Here is a 15361-nt window from a genome sequence, read left to right as displayed (position 1 = left end):
TAAAAAGGAAGTATATAAACAAAAAATTTCTGTTAGAGACTTAAGTACTAGCAAAAGTCATTAACTTTTCTGTAGTAGTTGGCTAATAAACTGATAGTAGTACAAATTTCTTTTTTTTTTTTTTACAAATTTCTTTTTGTATTATTCTGTTTTTCATCTTTCCCCTTTGAAAACACCTTTTTCTTCCCCCATATAATTTGAGAAAATTAACGGGAACTTTAGATACAATTTTAATGTAATTCCTTATCTTATTGAATTGAATACTGGGACCCATGTGTGATTAGAAAATATCTAGAGTGGGGCGCCTGGGTGGCTCAGCCGTTAAGCGTCTGCCTTCAGCTCAGGTCATGATCCCAGGGTCCTGGGATAGAGCCCTGCATCGGGCTCCCTGCTCAGCGGGAAGCCTGCTTCTCCCTCTCCCACCCTCTCTGCTTGTGTTCCCTCTCTCACTGTGACTCTCTCTGTCAATAAATAAAATCTTTAAAAAAAAAAAAAGAAAGAAAATATCTAGAGTACCACAACTAATATCTGAAGTTCCCATTTATAATGCAGTTTCTTAACAATAGAATATGTAACACAGTTTAAATACAGATATTCAGTAGTGTCTCACAGAATGAGTTCATGCATACAGTTATAAAAATTAAGTCTTATTACATGAGCTTTCCATTTCCAACAAATTCTCAATACCAGTGATTAAGTTTCGCTTCAGATTATGTGCTTTTGCTATTTCCCTTGACTGTTTATAACATTCATGACATACTTTTCGATTAACTGTGTTTTTCATTCACGAGTGTTACAGACTTTAAGGGCATTACAGTCATTAAGAAGCTGGATAGAACATATCCGAGGACAGGTGCCACTGTAAGATCTAGACTTTATTATATCTGTGATTGAAACTCACCACTTTCTAAATACTGTGCATGGCTTCCATTCTGTTTCATTGTAAAGTGGGTTAAAAATATATTCATGAACTTTCCTCTCTTTAATAATACAATTTTAAAAAATATGAACTTCATTGCTAAATTTAAAATGCTGTGACTTCTTTAAGTTGTCATAGACAAGAATGTTTGCCATTTTTTGCTAGATAGACTTTTGGGATTAAAATAAGTACATATACTATGACCTGTCCTACTGTGCTATACCTCACAGTATCTATCAGACATACCTCTCATAAAGAAGTCTTTGAGACTGAAATTTCCTTTGCATTGAAATTTTATCTGCTTTACAAAATACTGTAAATTGTATTCAAGCCCTGTGCTTGTTGGTTTCCTTAGATGTTTTAACTCAGGGAATTTATCCAAATATTTACAGGAAAATAAATATAATACATTAAAATACAGTCAAATCTTTTAAGACTTCTTAAATAATCTAAGTAATTAATAATGTTCTAAATGTTTTCTAGTATTCTGACATAACCATGTGAAAGGGCGTTAAAATTTCATTTGTGTATTTTCTCCTGAGAAAAGAGATGGACTTTTTGCTGTGTTTTTTACTAGAAAAGACCTAGCTCCTTAGAGTTTGGAGATTGGTTTTATAGTCAATATAAAAACATTACCTTTCCACTACAGTGAGTTTCCTTAGTGAAACTTTTTTTATCCTAAATACCTAGTTTCTATAAATTGTTTCATAGATAATGAAAGTTGTGTGTGTGTGTGTGTGTGTGTGTGTGTGTGTACACAGTTGGAACCTGTACTAAATTTATGAGATCTAACTGAAAGTGAATTTGCTTGAAACTTTCCTCATTCTATAACAAGCTGAGTATAGACTCAGGATACTTTCCTTATTTAGCCCTTAACTTGAAGTCTTCCTTTCTTGATTATTGGAGGGGATAGAATGAATCCAATAGCCATCTCTATATTTTAATGTCCACACATAAAAATTCTGAAACTGGACAGTGAAAACCTTGGTCAGTTTTATAAAAAGGGATTACTGCCATGAAGTAGAAAGCTAACTACTTTGAGCCTTTTCTGCTTATGGTACACAGAAGGCAAATTACCAAGTGCTCCCACCTCTCATGATTGAATTTTTCAAACCCAGTGGTATTGGCAAAGACAACCATGGTATTGATAAAGACAATTTCATTGAACAGTCTAAAATTTTATCTCACTTCTGGAAAAATAGAACAGATTCCCTCTAATAATAAAACTCCTTGATTGATCCCCACCCAAAAATGTGAGCATCCCAGAATGGCAACAACAAAAAACAAAAACTCATGGATAGATTCAGGTGAAGACCAAAGAATGCCTGCAGCTCCCAACACATCTTCTGTTGGAGTGTCCATTTTATAAATCATCATGCCTTAAGCAGCACTTTCTTGACTATATATACACTTCCAGCTCTTCAGTTCTTTTTTCCTCGGTGTCTGGGGGCACAATGCTAATTAGCAGTAGTAGAAAGAAAAGATGTTCATAATCTTCATTTTTATGGTTACACAAACGATTAATTCTTGGCCCTAAAACAGTCAAGGCAAGTGAAATTGTAAAATAAAATACGTCAATCCTGTTTTTTTCTTTTTATTTATTTAGCATGCAGTGGAGATACTTCGCTTGAGGCAATATTTTAAGATTTTTTAAATTTATTTTGAGAGAGATAGCGAGAGAGAGCTGAGCGGGGGGAGAGGGAGAAGCAGGCTTCCCGTGGAGCAGGGAGCCCGATGCGGGGCTCGATCCCAGGACCCTGAGATCATGACCTGAGCCGAAGGCAGACGCTTAACGACTGAGCCACCCAGGCGTCCCTTGACATTCTTTTTCTGATCAGGTATTAATAATTTTATTCAGAAATTTCATTCAGAAAGTTTTAGCATTCATGTTGTTTTCCTTGGATATTAGCAACCACAAAGACTTCTTAGAAAATTTAACATACGGATATTAAATTGTTTTAATCATCCCCAAGGCCATCAGAAAATGGTTTTGCATGAGCATTTGGCCCTTTAATGATTGGAATCTAAAGCAGCTTCAGCAATAACTCAGTATGTGTTACAAGATTCTCATGGGATCAGGATACACCTACCTTTGCCCTAGTTTGTTCCAGCCACACCCGGGATTACTTAGAGTGATCTTTTTTTCTCTTTTGGAAACACACAAGAGTGTACATAAATGCTAGCAGGATTCTTTGTGATAAGAAAATCCCTCTTACCCTAGAAGGTTTGTTAGCCAGTGATCCCTCTGTAGCAAGTTCACATTTATTCACATTTATTCGAAGCTAACATTTGAATAAAGTTAGAAAAATAGAGATAGCATGGGAAATTCTAGCTCCAGGCGCATAAAATAGCAAGAAGCACAATAAAAATCTTGGGGTTTTTTTATTGCTAAATATCATCAGGTTTGGTATAAAATTGAGAAGGGTTTAATCCAAAGGATGATGTTTATTTCTTTACCTTAGATGGTTATTTTATATTATTTTAATTAATATATTAATTATAAAGATAGTCTGAAAAAGTTGTATTTTACTTTAAATATTCTCGTAAAGGAGTAGAATGTCTCATTGGTCACATTTTGGGGGCACAAGGGAACCAGCTCTGTAAATAGTAGACAAAAGGAAAGAATCAAGGAATTATGTTCTTTCTCTTTTACAGATTCTTTTTTTTTTTGAAGATTTTATTTATTTATTTGAGAGAGAGAGACACAGCGAGAGAGGGAACACAAGCAGGGGGAGTGGGAGAGGGAGAAGCAGGCTTCCCCCGGACCAAGGAGCCCGATGCGGGGCTCGATCCCAGGACCCTGGGATCATGACCTGAGCTGAAGGCAGACGCTTAACGCCTGAGCCACCCATGCGCCCTTTTTTTACAGATTCTAATGCAGGGTAACCAAATAGATGATTCAGGAAAATTTGTCTTTAGAGAAGACTTCCAGCTTTAACAAACAAACAAAAAAAAATGGTGGTGCACCTGGGTGGCACAGTCAGTTAAGCCTCCGACTCTTAGTTTCAGCTCAGGTCATGATCTCAGGGTCCTGAGATTGAGCCAGGCATCCAGCTCCTTGCTCAGCGCAGAGTCTGCTTGGCTCTCTCCCTCTGCCTTCCCCACCCTTTTTTAAATCTTTTTTTAAAAATGGAAAAGGGATAGAATTGACTCCACATTTTGCAATCCCTAATGAAATAATGGATCTAGACAGTGTTCATCAGTGGCTGCTAAAACTCTTAGAAGACTGATGGAGAAGGTGATAACACCTATTTGACCTATTGATCATTCTTCCCACACAAAAGAAGAAACAATCAGGTATGTATCATATGCCTCCTCATTGGATGCAACAGGAAATACAAACATCATCTATAAAATTTTCATGCCAAAGGAAAGAATGTCCAATGGAAAAAAGACAGTCTCTTCAACAAATGGTGTTGGGAAAATTGGACAGCCACATGCAGAAGAATGAAACTGGACCATTTCCTTACACCACACACAAAAATAGACTCCAAATGGTTGAAAGACCTCAATGTGAGACAGGAGTCCATCAAAATCCTAGAGGAGAACACAGGCAGCAACCTCTTTGACTGCAGCCGCAGCAACTTCTTCCTAGAAACATCGCCAAAGGCAAGGGAAGCAAGGGCAAAAATGAACTATTGGGACTTCATCAAGATAAAAAGCTTTTGCACAGCAAAGGAAACAGTCAACAAAACCAAAAGACAACCGACAGAATGGGAGAAGATATTTGCAGATGACATATCAGATAAAGGGCTAGTATCCAAAATCTATAAAGAACTTATCAAACTCAACACCCAAAGAACAAATGATCCAATCAAGAAATGGGCAGAAGACATGAACAGACATTTTTGCAAAGAAGACATCCAAATGGCCAACAGACACATGAAAACATCACTCGGCATCAGGGAAATACAAATCAAAATCTCAATGAGATATCACCTCACACCAGGCAGAATGGCTAATATTAACAAGTCAGGGAATGACAGATGTTGGCAGGGATGCAGAGAAAGGGGAACCCTCCTACACTATTGGTGGGAATGCAAGCTGGTGCAGCCACTCTGGAAAACACAGTGGAGGTTCCTCAAAAAGTTGAAAATAGAGCTACCGTATGACCCAGCAATTGCACTACTGGGTATTTAACCCAAAGATACAAATGTAGTGATCCCAAGGGGTACATACACCCCGATGTTTATAGCAGCAATGTCCACAATAGCCAAACTATGGAAAGAGCCAAGATGTCCATCAACAGATGAAGAAGGTGTATATATATACAATGGACTATTATGCAGCCATCAAAAAAAAAAAAAACTTGCCATTTGCAACGATGTGGATGGAACTAGAGAGTACTATGCTAAGTGAAATAAGTCAATCAGAGAAAGACATGTATCACTGATATGAGGAATTCTTAATCTCAGGAAACAAACTGATCATTGCTCGAGTGGTGGGGGGTGGGAGGGATGGGGTGGCTGGGTGATAGACATTGGGGAGGGTATGTACTATGGTGAGTGCTGTGAATTGTGTAAGACTGACGAATCACAGACCTGTACCTCTGAAACAAATAATACATTATATGTTTAAAAAAAAAAAGAAAAAGATAGTAGGAAGGGAAAAATGAAGGGGGGGAAATCGGAGGGGGAGACGAACCATGAGAGACTATGGACTCTGAGAAACAAACTGAGGTTCTAGAGGGGAGGGGGTGGGGGGATGGGTTAGCCTGGTGATGGGTATTAAGGGGGGCACGTATTGAATGGAGCATGGGTGTTATACACAAACAATGAATCATGGAACACTACATCAAAAACTAATGATGTACTGTATGGTGACTAACGTAACATAATAAAATTAAATTAAAAATTCATGCCAAAATATCAAACCCAGATTGCATTAAACTTCTTGAATCACCAGTTGATAGGAAGTAGAACTAAAGTGACAAGGTAACTGACACTGTAGTGATGCAATAAGCAGAGTCCAGGAAGGGGGAAATGCTATGGGGAAGATGACCCAGTTCCATCAATAAATAAATGGCAAGGAAAAAGAGGCAAGACTGTAGATGAGGAGCAATTTAATTAAATTTAAATGCAATTTGTGGGTCTTGTTTGGATCTTGATTCAAATAAACCAGTTGTAAAAACAAACTGGGTAGGAGACACTGGTGACATTCTCAACACTGGAAAATGGTGGATTAAAGAATTATTGTTACATTTGTCACATGTTCTATGGTTAGATAAGAGACCATATCTTTTAGATATACATACTGAAGAATTTATGAAGTGATATGTGGTGCCTTGAATTTACTTTAAGATACCCAGCTGAGGTGTAGGAGAGCTATATAGATGAAGAGATTGATAACTGTAAAAGCTGAGTGGTAGGAATAGCAGTTTATTATACTGTCTTCTCTATTTTTCCATGTATCTGCCAATTTTTATAATAATCTAAAAATAGTGATAACTTTCGGACTGTCAGATAAATAAACATTGTAAACATTGGATACTTAATATTAAAAAGAGTATAATGTAGTATAGATACAAAAGAATCTTATAAAAATATTAGCAAACTGGGCGCCTGGGTGGCTCAGTTGGTTAAGCGACTGCCTTCGGCTCAGGTCATGATCCTGGAGTCCCTGGATTGAGTCCCGCATCGGGCTCCCTGCTTGGCAGGGAGTCTGCTTCTCCCTCTGACCCTAACCCCTCTCATGTGCTCTCTCTCTCTCATTCTCTCTCTCTCAAATAAATAAATAAAATATTAAAAAAAAAATATTAGGAAACTAAGAATATATAAAAAGCTACTCCCCTCACCACCAGAGTGCAAGATCGACTTAACATTAGAATATCAATTTAATTCATGATATCAGCGAATTAAAGAATATTAGATTAAAGGGAAAAAGTCATGATTACATCCATAGATTCAGAAAAATCCAGTTGGTAAAACTCAGTGTCCATTCGTAATTTTTATTTATTTATTTATTTTTTAAGTCTTAGGAAACTAGGAATAGAAAAGAACTTCTTTGATCTCATTACAGGATAGCTCTAAAATTTCATGCTCTTATCGAAAGTGTTCTCTTTGAAATTGGAAATAAGACAGGGCAGCTTGCACTTTCATTCATTATGTAAAAATCAATTGTGTATCCAGAGCTCAGCACAATCAGAAACTAAAATGTTTTAACTACCATTTGCAGTAACATCACAAAATTTCAAGTATCTAGGGGTAAATGAACAAAACCTGTCACAAGCTCATTATGCAGTAAATTGTAAAATATTTTTTAAAGATTTTATTTATTTATTTGAGAGAGAGAGAGAGAGCACACAAGCAGGGGGAACAGCAGCAGAGGGAGAAGCCGATTCCCCGCCGAGCAGGGAGCCTGATGCAGGGCTTGATCCCAGAATCCTGGAATCATGACCTGACCTGAAGGCAGACACTTAACTGACTGAGCCACCCAGGCATGGTTAGCATTAAAGAGTCTGGTGATCTCAGTGGTTGGTGAGGATATAGAGCAAATGTGAACCCTCCAAACTGCTGGTGGGAATGTAAATTGGTTGAGCTAGTTTTGAAAATTGTTGGGTATTATCTTGTAAAGTTGAAAATGAACTTTTTCTGACTCAGGCATTCCATGCCACAATATATACCATACAGAATGTTCTTACTGGCATTCACGATAGCCCTAAATTAGAGATAACCCAAGTGTCCATCAACAGTGCAGTTGACAAGTTATGTATCATACAATGGAATTCTACTCACAAATGAAACTGAAGAAATTCTAGCTATTCCAACAATAAGGATGAATCTTAAAAACATAGTGAGAGAAAGGAAAATCTAGATACAAGAAGTATATATTCTATGATACAATTTATGTAATATGTAATTTTATGTAATAAATTGTGGAATGGGATAAACTAGAGCACAGGTAACTGATCAAACCAGAAAAGCAAAGATGTGAGTACCATGAATATCATCAGGACAGTAGTTACCTTTGGGCAGTGTTGTTGGAGGGTTTCCGGGCCCTGGAAGCGTTTTATTTCTTGACCTGGTCAGTGATCACATGAATGTTTGCTTTATAATATTTCACTAAAGTATAGTTTTTTGGGTTTTTTGCTTTATGTGCGTATTTTTTACAGTAATTTCTTTCAAGAAACACCTATAAATTCTGAGTTAAGGACATAAGGCCCATTTTATAACTAGTACCTTGTTTTTTGTTTTGTTTTGCTTTTATTTGTTTAAAATTATTTATCTCCATCATCTTAAAGCATGGATTCTAAGTTTGTAATTGCAGTGGATAAATAAAACATTTACATTGATTCACACGTTAGAACCTTATTTAAAACAGACCTTATAAATCCTTAGAAGTTGTAACCTTGCACATTCTCATCTTATAGCAAAGTCTTCACCTATCATTACCTTGATTTTTCCGAGGATACATCAAACAAATCTGGTTGAAATAAGATGCTGAGGAAAACCTTTCCTACGTGAATTTTGCTCTCTTTCAATTTCACTCTTGAGAAATTTTTTTAGGTATAAAATTGTGGTGAAAGCTTTACCTCAATTCATTAACTAGAACTTATTTCTCTCTTAGACCATTAGGATTGTGTAATCCTCTATCTATGTAGCTACCTTTCCCCATTTTGAGTGCCAGTAAGCTCAGAGTCCAATTTGTGACTTCTATATAATCCCTGTATCACTATGTATTTGCACTTTATTTTTTTGCGTTGTGTTGACATTTTACTCTAATTTCCTTTGATCATGATGTGTATTCTTTATAGATCTCTATCTTATTTGTAGGCATTTCATAAAAGTACTTCAGATCCTTTGCACATTAGGAAGAACACGTGAATGAGCATTCAGACAAACAAGGGAGTGCGGGGTGACACGGGGAGACTCCGAGACTGCTGGCCCTTTGTAGTTCCTGTGGATGAAGTAAAGTTCAAAAGTTTAAACCTGCCCTGCAGACTGTTTTTCTCTCCCTTAAAAAGGCTCTTGCTTGTCAAGTGAAAGTAAATATTTATAGTTGGCTATGGTAAAATGTTCTGGGGGTGAAGAAAATGATTTTAATAGAACTGTACCCTTAATGGGAGTGCATACAGAAATCCATTCATATGCAGAAGGGGGGGCCAGGGAAGCAATGGCCAGCAGCAGTGACTTAGTTAAGGGCGAAGTGCTTCTTAGCGTCCATTCAAAGGAAATACGTAATTATTTTATCGGATGCCAGGCTATATGTATGCATGGGCCTTTTGAGATTTTTTTTTCTCTTTTTTCCTCTCAAATTGTCGAGGTACCTTTGTGGAAACAGGATTTTTAAGCTGATTTCAATGAAATGCATGTCCTTCTTTTCACGCTTTTCAGAGAGTGGCCGAGTAATGTGAGCAGCATGATATCATGGAAACTGCACGAGCTCTGTTGAAATATGGGCAGATTAGTTCATCTCTCTGCATCAACCCCAGGGCTTTTTTCAGCTGTCCCATGGGATGGAACACAGAGCCTGTAGTGGGTGTAAAGTGAGATGAGGTGTATGAAGTGCCTGGCATGGAGGAACGAGTCTTTGTATGTTTATTTTCTCCTCTTCCTCTCACCATATTTTTAACAAGCAAAGTCAGCCTCCCCTGAGACAACACAGGACTTTTTAAAAATTATTTTCCTATTTTTTTTCTTTTATTATCATGTGAAATCCTGTTTTTTTCCTTGAAACGTGAGGTTATGGCCACATGATGCAAGGAAGTAATTTCTGATGGTTCTTATTTTGAAAGAGAAGGCAAGTTGTTCTGTCAATAGATGGATATAGAGAGAGGGAAGTGTGGATAGTAATTTGGATGAGGGAAGAGAGGTGAGGAAGACAGTAGGTGGGATAAGGAGTTAGGGCCATTGTATCTTGAGAAAACACAAACAAACCCCCCATCATGTTAGGTGCTCTTTTTACACAACTAAATTTAAGTCAAGAGGAATAAAAATGACAGTGGTTGTGGGGGTAAACATGCAATGCAGAAAGCCTTCCCTTTTGCACAACTGCTTGCTTTATTGGGTCTTGAATAAAATCAAACAGGAAAGACTTTAGACCTGCAAAACTGCCAAAAATGTAGTGGTCTCTGGATCCTTGACAGCTGGACTGCCAGAATCACGCAGTATGTAAAATGGATGGAAGGAATCGTTCTGCTGAGAAGCAAGTGACAGGTCTGGTGGATTTCAGTAATCCGAGAAGGTACCAGAACCACACTCTTACAGCTTCATTGGGTGGGTTCGTGTAGGGCTCTTCCACGGTTCTCATTACTAGTTAACCCTATTTATAAAGACCAGTATATGGAACTCCTAGAATTTCAAGCTGGACAGGCCTTGAGGAATTGTCTGACTCCAGCTCTGCATTTTAAATTCGGAAACTGAGGCTCAGAGGCCAGAAGTGACTTCCCCAGAGTTGCATAGTGAGTGAGCATCAGAACTAGGGGCAGGGCTTGAGTCTCTGGACTCCTGAGCTTAAATGCTACTAGCAGGAGAAAACGTTCTTTAAAAATGTAGTGCGTTTCTACCCATTTAACATTAGTTTGCCCTAAAAGTCAGTATCTGACAGAAAGAGAGAGAATAAGTAACTCCTATCCTTCCTTCTGTAGTTTAGCAAGAATTTATGCTTCTGACCCAAACTCTGCATCAATTGCTATGAGATACAAAGCAAGGAAGAGAATTGGACGTCTTCCAAAAATGTTAACTATAAGTAAACACAAAACCCTGCTGGACTTACTGTGCTGTAGCTCCCATTTCTCTGTGGAAGGGGAAAGTGAGAGGAGGTTCAAAAGAAAGAAAAAGGTTTTTTAGTGCAAGTGATTTCTACTTAGTAGGAGCTTCATAAATATTTATGGGTAGATTTATTGTTTGTTGATAAGATGAAATAGCCTACAGCAATTACTGTCTAGCTTAAAAGGATTTTTATGTATGTGATTAATTATCCATAGGAATAACCACATCTTCATTATTCAATATGCATTGTACCACCAAGTATATGGAATGAAGTCAGTAGGAAAGTACTCTGTATAAACTACCTATAAAGAAAATCTTCCTGTTGCTAAAAATCATCTACAAAATTGTCTAAACATTGTTGTGTAATGTAGGTTATATAATTTTCTAGAATCACCATCTAAAATTTGAGGTGTCTTGGGCGCCTGGGTGGCTCAGTCGGTTAAGTGTCTGCCTTCGGCTCAGGTCATGGTCCTGGGGTCCCAGGGTCCTGGGTCCCACGTCAGGCTTCCTGCTTAGCAGGGAGTCTCCGTCTTCCTCTGTCTCTAGCTTGCTCTCTCTCAAATAAATAAATAAAATCTTTTAAAAAAATAAAATAAAATGTGAGGTGTTCCTCCTAATACGTAAGTCCTTAAAGTATGTGTATCAATATACAGTATTTCTGTGTTTGTATTTCCCGAACCTTCAGGCTGCCAGGTTTTTATTGTTTGTTTCTGTTGTCACCAGCAACAGAGCAGGAAACATTAGAGATGAATTCAAATCAGTTTGGCTACTTGTGAGCTACATTGATTGCGCTATTTCTTTTATTTATTTATTTATTTTTTTGGACAGAATAAAAATGAGTAAAAAAATCAAAGGAAGATGAGAATTGGGGCTTATCAAATGCATCCAATTAATCTCCGTTTGCCCATTACTCAGATGAAAATTTATAATCATGAATATCATGGTAAGAATTTGTCACATGGACTTTCAATCCACTTAATTAGGTATGTAGAGAGTAGGGGTGTATGTGATATTTAAGAGATGAATGTGAGTTTGGACTTAAACTGTGTGACCTTGGCAAATTAATTAACCCCTATAAATCTTTATTTGCTGATATTTAAAATTGGGATACATAATATTCTTGTAAGCTAATGCGTATAATGTGTTAAACAGAGTGCCTAACGTGTAGTGAGCTCTGAATAGATATCAGCTAATATTACTTAGGAAAAGGCGTGATTCTCTTTTTTTGTATATAATCACATATTCTTTTTTCTTTTTTTTTTAAGATTTTATTTATTTGAGAGAGAGAGACTGAGAGAGAGAGCACATGAGAGGGGGGAGGGTCGGGAGGGTCAGAGGGAGAAGCAGACTCCCTGCCGAGCAGGGAGCCCGATGCAGGACTCGATCCAGGGACTCCAGGATCATGACCTGAGCCGAAGGCAGTCGCTTAACCAACTGAGCCACCCAGGCGCCCTATAATCACATATTCTTATAAAATGCATTTCTACTTTACAGAGTTGCACACATTCCCCTCCTCCCTCCTCCACCATCATCTGAAAAAGAAAATTGGGACTAGAGTTTAAGCATATACAAATAAAAAACTTGAAAGGGACATTTCTTTTTGCTCAAATTGGATTCTATGTTTCTGTTAATATTTAAGTTTATAAAAACTGAACTGAACTTCTTTTCCTTTTGATGTAAAGTCAAAAATAAAATCTTAACATGAAAGAGTATTTTGTGCATTATAAAAGTAAATATGAAATTCAGAATTCTGAAATTTAATTTTCAGGTTTTGCCTCATATCTGTGGTGAGAGTGCAAAGCTCCCACTAACCAGGATGTGTCTAGTGCAAACACTAGTGTTTCAGTGTTTCTCAGAGCACATATCCTCCTGGTGTTAGGCTGAAACCCACTTCTTTGTGCTCGCACTATCACGGGTGAGCCTGCTTCCCCTGGTTCCTCACACAGCATCTTGAGACCCCATTCTCCTCCTGAGTGGTTTCTGGTTGCACTTGACCTTTGAGAGTCAATACCTGGAGTTGTTCCTAAGAAGCTATTTGTGAATATACCTGGTTTGCCAGAGTATGATTGGGATCACTGTCCCCTTTTGTATGAACGCTACATTTTCAAAGGTGGACATAGTAACCCCAGTGCCTTACAGACTCTCACGTATTACTTGAGAAAGCTTATGTTTATGAATCTTTGGCCTTCCTTGACTATTCAGTTTGTTACTATAGCAGCCCTTTGTGTAATGGCTTTTAGTTTATTTGTATTTTTCTCCTAGTTCTGTGAGCTTTTCCAGTGGTTTATTTACCAAAGCCCTGCCCCATAGCATCTAGTAATAAATAAAAGAGTGAAAGTACTCTCTTTCTTTCCATAGGAGTGTTGTCATTGATAACAAAACCTCTAAAAAAAAAAAATGATGTTTGACTTCAAAACAAAAGGCAGAAAGAGTTCATGTGGTAGGCAGCTGTGGTAGAAGCAAAGAACGTGGACTTTTGAAAAACAAAAACTCGGTTTCAAATCTGAAACTTGTCACTTACTTACTGTCTCATCTTGGCTAAATCTCCCAGTCTCTCTAATCTTAAATTGTTGTCTTTGTGAAATGGAGAAGATAGCTTCCTTCATGGGCTGAGAGCATAAAATAAAATGCGCAAGCAGAGTTTTTATTAACTGAAATCAGTACCGAATAAATGGAGCTCATTAATGCACACGGGATACATCTCATCTCTGTGCTAAAGGACACATAAGCAGAAGGTTATCTTCGTTCAGGCATTTAACAACAAAATAGCGTTTTCAAAAGTTTATTTATTTATTTACTTATTTATTTTGGGGGGGGGCAAGCAGAAGGGGGCAGAGGGAAAGCGAGAGAGAGAATCTTAAGCAGGCTGTCCAGCACCTAGCCCACCAAGGAGCTTGATCCTAGGATCTTGAGATCATGACCTGAGCTGAAATCAAGAGTCGGCCTCAACTGAGCCACCCGGGTGCCCCTCAAAAGTTTAATTTTAACTCTGCTATAATAAACCTTGAAGTTTTCAACTTTATGTGTTGGACCCCAATGTACAATTTTGCTATAAAAATTTGAGGATTTGGGATGCTTGGGTGGCTCAGTTGGATAAGCGTCTGCCTTCAGCTCAAGTCATGATCCCAGGGTCCTGGGATCGAGTCCAGCATCGGGCTCCCTGCTCAGCAGGGAGCCTGCTTCCCCCTCTGCCTGCCGTTCCCCATGCTTGTGCTCTCTCTCTATTTCTCTCTCTCTCTCTCTCTCTGACAAATAAATAAAATCTTTTTTAAAAATTTGAGGATTTGATGAATTATAAAAAAGTAAAGGCAATTAGAAACTCTGGGTAAAGTGTTGTACCATGATGTCATGGTCCAGTTACAGTGCAACAAAAATGTGGCATGATTTTGAACATTTATGAAAACTAAGAGAAGGGAATTTATTTTCTTCATTCTAGTAACGTGCTTTTTTGAAGACATATCATAAAAATGGACCTCTAGAAATAGAAATGTAATTCTAACATATTACTTGTCTCTGCTATGAACAATATTTATACATCATAATACAATAAACAGGTTATTTGCCTTTAATTTTTAGAAACAACTTAAAAACAAAGCATAGAAAGGTGAGTCGATAATTTGAAAACAGAAAGTAAGATGATGGTCAGAAGTTAGGATGCAGAAGAAGGTTGGTGACTTGGTGGGAAGAGAGGGTCACTAATCATCTGGGTTATGTGGTGGGGAGTTAAAAATTGATATAACAACAGGTAGAGCTTGAAGTGCATTATTTACAGTTAAAAGTGACCAGTAAAAGAATAAAATTAGGGGCACCTGGGTGGCTTAGTTGGTTAGGTGTCCAACTCTTCATTTTGGCTCAGGTCATGATCTCAGGGTTGTGAGGTCAGGCCCCACATTGAGCCCCATGTCAGGCTCCAAGCTGGGCTTAGAGCCTGCTTAGCTTCTCTGCCCCTAACTCTTCCCTCTCTGCCTCCCTCTCTAAGAAAAAAAAAAAAAAAGACATGAGTACTTTTATTTTTGACTTTACATCATTAATTAAAAATTATAAGCAGGGAGAAGGATGATAAAGGGTAATGTGAGTTAAGTTAATCTTCATTCTTAGTTGGAAGTCAGTGGATGTTGCCTGAAGCTTATGAACTAAGAACTCTGACTGTATTATTTAGATTTGTGAATCTAAATTATCAGGAAAGTTAAAAACAAATGGCCAAAGATGATGACCTTTGAGAGCAGTACTGAAGAGGGGCAGGTATGGGCTAGAGCCCATTGTTTTTCTTTTTTTTTTTTTTTTTTAAGATTTTATTTATTTGACAGAGAGACACAGCGAGAGAGGGAACACAAGCAGGGGGAGTGGGAGAGGGAGAAGCAGGCTTTCCCGCTGAACAAGGAGCCCGATGCGGGGCTTGATCCCAGGACCCTGGGATCATGACCTGAGCCAAAGGCAGACGCTTAGCGACTGAGCCACCCAGGCGCCCCGACCCCATTGTTTTTCATTATAAGTCACTCTATGTAGTTGTAGTAATATTTTTACTAAGTACACGTATTACTTTGATACAAACATTAAAAAAAACAGTACTGATGGCAGAAAGCCCATTGGGTCGATACTGTGGCGTATGTTACCCCACCCGCAAATCTAGAAGACACACAGTAATTCTCTGAGCCTGAAGTCATCTAATGCCCCTGTCATCCCTCTCACCACTCCTTCCAGACTTTCTTTGACCTGCTTTTAAACTAGGCAG

The 15361-nt window shown here is 38.0% G+C and overlaps 1 protein-coding gene across 2 annotated transcripts in view; it reads left to right on the top strand.

Annotated features, from left to right (window-relative positions):
- Positions 1 to 15361, top strand: part of NT5DC1 (5'-nucleotidase domain containing 1) — a 144383-nt gene that overhangs the window by 70471 nt on the left and 58551 nt on the right. The window lies entirely within an intron of this gene.

The sequence above is a fragment of the Phoca vitulina genome, unplaced genomic scaffold (assembly GCF_004348235.1).
Source record: "Phoca vitulina isolate PV1807 unplaced genomic scaffold, GSC_HSeal_1.0 scaffold9, whole genome shotgun sequence".
Lineage (NCBI taxonomy): Eukaryota > Metazoa > Chordata > Mammalia > Carnivora > Phocidae > Phoca > Phoca vitulina.
The sequence above is the reverse complement of the archived record's forward strand: the minus strand, read 5'-3'. Positions and strand labels throughout refer to the sequence as shown.